The 5209-nt window shown below is 38.1% G+C and overlaps 1 non-coding gene across 1 annotated transcript; it reads right to left on the bottom strand.

Annotated features, from left to right (window-relative positions):
• Positions 1–1060: 1060 nt before the first annotated feature.
• Positions 1061–1167, bottom strand: LOC120070476 (small nucleolar RNA R71). The gene has a single exon (XR_005479970.2). It is a non-coding gene; the product is annotated as a small nucleolar RNA R71 (small nucleolar RNA).
• Between the last annotated feature and the right edge of the window lie 4042 nt (positions 1168–5209).

Below are 5209 nucleotides of genomic sequence, written 5' to 3'. Positions count from 1 at the left end.
AGGACTATCGGTTAGGATTCTAAACGAGTAGACTAAGTTTTAAATGGAAAATCTCACATCAATCTTATGATCAAGTCCATGATAGAATTGAAAGAGAATGGAATAAACTAGGCCAACCTAAGCTAGGTGTTTTGTTTCGATCGATAAATTTCACACAAAAAATCACTCAATTAACTCAATGTATTTAATTTACTCCATACATTTTAATTTTCATGCAATTTATGTCAATCATCTTCATAAACCCCCCTTCGGTTACATTCTATAAGTTTCGAAGTTAAGAAATCTAAATCGGCTCTCTGTGGATCAACCCCGGACTTTCCACTTGTACTACTAGTTAGTATAAGTTACTTGTTCGGAGAATTATAAATATCATTTAACTTGAGGTCTTTTAGGAGGGACACCATAAGATTTATTCCATTATCAAATTTGGTGTCATTGTCAGGGAGCCAACAAATTTCTTAATTTTTTAGACTTATAGTTCCTTTTTTGCTAATCCATTTTCTCTTTTTGATGTATAACTGACTCTCCCGAGGGCTTTAGACTATTCTATTTTGCATAAATTTACCGAAAGGAGCGAAGAATCAGAAGAGAGAGGAGACAACAAGTTGTACTTGAAAGAAATACTTGTGTTGAAGACACGTCAAAAGAAGAATTTGAAGAAGAAGGTGTTCCTAAAAATGCAACACTAATCATGGCTGAACGTGAAAAGATACTTAGAGAGCTCGCAACACCTGATTTTACTCAACAACCTCTTTACATTGCCTATCCAGAAACAACAGGTAATTTTGAACTTAAATCTAGATTAATTCATTTACTCCCTTTATTTTTTGGTCTACCAAGAGAAGATCTGCACAAACACTTGAAAGAATTCTACATTGTGTGTGATGGCATGAGGCCAAATGGGGTGACCCAAGAGTAGATCAATATGAGGGCATTTCCCTTCTCGTTGAAGGAAAACGCCAATGAGTGGCTCTACGTCCTACCACTAGGGAGCATCACATCCTGGGAGGAGTTATAGAGGAATTTCTTGGAGAAGTTTTTCCCTACATCTTGAGTTGTTAGCATTAGAAAGAAGATCTACAGTATAATACAGTTTGATGGGGAAACATTTCACGAATACTGGGAGCGTTTCAAGAAGACATGTACAAAATTCCTTCACCATCAGATTTAGACCAACTATTGATTCAGTATTTCTATGAGGGGCTAATGCAGGCTGATAAGAGTAACATTGAGCAGTTGCAGTAGAAGCCTTAATAAAAAAAAAAAACTCCCTACTGAAGCACTGAAAATGATAGTAATTATGGCTGCCAACTCTCAACAGTTTGACATAAGAGCCTCTGTGAGTGTGACATATGCTAATGAGGTAAGTGAACTTCGTGAGGAAACATCTGACCTTGTTTCTGTTGTGAAACAGTTAACAAAGTCGGAGAAGGGCCTTTTGTTGTTTGCCAAATGTGTCATGGAATGGGACACAAAGCTGATGTTTGCCTGAGTGCTCAACAGAGACGATATCTAAGGTAAATGTTGTTGGAGGGTACAATTTTAATGGGCAAAATAGACGACAAGACCCTTACAGTCAGACATACAATCCTGGGTGGCGAGATCACCCAAACTTCAAACAGGACGGATAGAACAAGCAAACTCAACCTAGTCATGGAGCTTTATCTAGCTCAGGTATGTCCATGGAAGACATTGTGAAAAGTCTAGCTAGCCATTCTCTTAAATTTCAGCAAGATACAAAGAATCCCCTTGATACTTTGGGGATTCAAGTCTCTCAGCTAGCCACCTTAGTGAGCAAATTGGAGGGACAGTCTGGAAAGCTCCCATTTCAACCAAAATAGAACCCTGGGGAGAATGTGAGTGTCATAACACTCTAGAGTGAAAAAGAGTTGGAGCCACCTATTGAAACATTGAAGCCAAAGATAAAAGAGCAAGAAAGCACTTATTCAGACTCTACAATCAAACCACAAACAAGATAAGAAAAAGGGAGTATAGATATCCTCTAACCCACTTCCTGCATTAAATGCTTACGTGCCTAAAGCACCTTTTCCTTCCAAGCTTGCGAGGCCAAAGGAGCTCATGGGAGACAAGGATAAGAAGCTATTAGAGACGTTCAGAAAGGGGGAAATCAACATTCCTCTCCTTTATGCTGTAAAATAAATTTCAAAGTATGCCAAGTTTCTTAAGGAACTATGCACGAGAAAAAGACAAGCAAAAGAGAAAGAGAGGATGGTGATAAGTTAATCAGTGCCTATGATCATTCAAAAGAATTTGCCTGAAAAAAAAGGATCCAAGTATGTTCTCTCTCCCTTGTGTGATTAGGAAGAAAAAAATAGAGAGAGTGATGTTAGATCTTGGTGCATCTATTAATGTAATGCCTGTTGGGGTTGATGCCTTAAATCTCGTAGGGTTCTGTAGTTTGTAAACATGTGTATGAAAAAACATTTGTGATGTAATAATATGAGATATTTTTTTCACTATTATCTATGAAATATGAGATATTTTAGTTGCATTAACCATAAACCAATAAACTAATATCCCTGGTTATCGTTGTAACTTAAGCATGTATGTGGAGACATACAAGTGAATCATGCCTTAAGTGATAACTTAAATGGTCTATAGTATATGGATAAAGGAGGGAAACCTATCCTGGTGACACTACGGATACGACCCATTTTGTAGATGTTGTTGGGAATGATGCTCTAAACTTTCGTTGGGTCCTGTAGTTTGTAAACACGGTTTTGAACAAACGCTTATGATGTAATAATATACGATATTTTCTTCACTTTTGTCTATGAACATTGGATGTTTTAATTGCTTTACCACAAACCAATAAACTAAGATCTCTGGTTGTTGTTTGTAACTTAAGCATATATGTGGAGACATATAGGTGGATCATGTCTTAAGTGATAACCAAAATGGTCTGTAGTATATGGATATAGGAGGGAAACCTTATCTTGGTAACGCTACAATTGCGACCCGCTTTGTAGAATAGTTACAAGTGTTGTGACTTGCTACATATGGTCTGATCCTAATCATTCATGTGGAGACATGCGAGCAGGGGCGTCCTATACAAAGGAGTTTGTATAAGACCGGACCACGAAGTGTTACAGTCTTGTTATATAACATCCTTCATGATAGAGACTTCACTTCACTAGGATTACCATAGGTAACATGACCTCAATCCTGAGTGAGTTGGGAACTCCTGCCTTTGAAGGCAGTCCTTTGATTTGCATGGGTATGAATGGCCAGATCGCCGACTCAAACCTACCAATTTAGGGATTCATTTGATTTGGGAGCAAGGAACTCAGCTACACAAGATGAAATTCACTCATTCTCTGAAGCAGGGGTAAGTAGATAGATTACTCCTTTAAGGGTTGATTTTGGGGCTTGAACGATGTGACGCCACACACCTTCTCATGGCCCGAGAGGTGTCCACACATAATATAACTATGTCGTATTATTTATTAGAGGGATCAGTGGTACTTAAGGAGTTAGATGTAACTACAGGGGTCAAAACGATAAATTGGCCCAGCTGTACTTACGAGCATCTGTGAAGGGTTATCGTACTGTTGATTGGTTATATCCGATGGACACAGAAATATATCTGTGGTGAGAAAAGTGCAGCTGTCAGTGTTTAGTGAAATGCCTGGCAGTTAACGGATGGTGGATCTCGTGGCTAAAGAGTTTAGTCAACTATTCACGTACCATTGGAGCTTTGAGCCATAGGTCCATAAGGTTCCCTTGGTAGCTTAATGGATTCAAGTTAAGAATAAGTTTTTGGGTCAGTTCGAAGTGTTCAAATTGACAAGAGAGAGTTCGATTATATATAATATGATTGAACTGGTTATTATATATGATATGATTGACATTATGTATGAGATACATTATTTGGAGGAAAATGATATAAATATGATTTATATCTAGTGGAGGAGAAAAGACTATGGTTCATATGTTGCATTTGATGTGATATTAAACCATAGGTTAATGAATATAATATGATTATATTTATTATTTGTTTTTGGACAATTATTGGATTATTGTGTCGGCATGTGATTCATATCCTATCTCTAAGATGCATGTGATGCATTAATAGTAAACAGTGCTTATTCCTAAGCTCCCATCTCTTGATTATACGTTCTAATCTGACTCTCTCGAGCCTAGATTCTAACCTGACTTTTCCAAGTCTAGATCCTGTCCTTAGACTACCCTCTCGAGTATCTCTAATGGACGAATGAAGCATACATAATACAAGATGATCGCATCGAATGAATATCCCCAGTTAAGCTAGCTAATTGCTTCTCAACCCATTCAACAGATTTAGCTACTCAAGCATAAATAGTAGAGAGTGAACAGATATAGAGTAGTAAATTCCATTTTTATAAATGAGTTTGAATACAAAATAGCAATGGAAGATAAAGGTAGAGAGCCTAGTAGCAATCCCTTGCTGACCGAGGCTTTTACACTGGTAATCTCTATTTGATTCAAAAGATATTCCTGCTTTCGCAGAAGCTGGCCCTCTCTCTGATCTTGAAGCTTCCAGTGCTCTCCCAAGCTCACCGAAACGATCTATCGACACAACCTCCTTCTCTTGCTTCTGCCTTAAGGTAAAATAAAATCTAAGAATAGGGTTAAACTATTAACAGAACTTGTGAACTCGTGAGCAGCTGACTTGTTAACCCTTTTTCTGAAGGATGCCTTCGGTATTTATAGAGCTTCCGGGATGAAAGGCGACTTCTCTCTTATGATTGCACAGATGGGATGGCTTTAATTCTCCGACTGATGCGCCAAATATTTGTCACCAAAAAGCTGAGTGTACTTGTTATTGTTAGCGGCTAGTCAACTTAATTCGGACTTGACCGTCATCAGCTTTTTGTCCCATCGTGATTAATTATGCCTTTCACCCAGATGCACCCATCAAGTTGCGCCGGCTCTATGTGGCAATCCTTCTTGAGTAGATGTTTGCGAGCACAAATCACTTCAAAGCCTTGCGGTAATGTTGTGTTCGTCCGTTGATTTCTTGTGATCGCGCTTTTCGCCTTGCGTCAACGCATATTCTGCATAAAAACACAAAAGTTAATTGTTTCTATGCGATGAACGCATACGACCACAATGTTATAAACTTAATGCTTTTTGGACGCAATCTAACATATTTCATCAACGCAAACCCTCATTGTTTAATAACTTAGCAATGTAATAACGTGCATTT

Source organism: Benincasa hispida, chromosome 1, assembly GCF_027475165.1.
Source record: "Benincasa hispida cultivar pf3 chromosome 1, pf3_genome.v1.1, whole genome shotgun sequence".
In the NCBI taxonomy this organism is placed as follows: domain Eukaryota; kingdom Viridiplantae; phylum Streptophyta; class Magnoliopsida; order Cucurbitales; family Cucurbitaceae; genus Benincasa; species Benincasa hispida.
The sequence above is the reverse complement of the archived record's forward strand: the minus strand, read 5'-3'. Positions and strand labels throughout refer to the sequence as shown.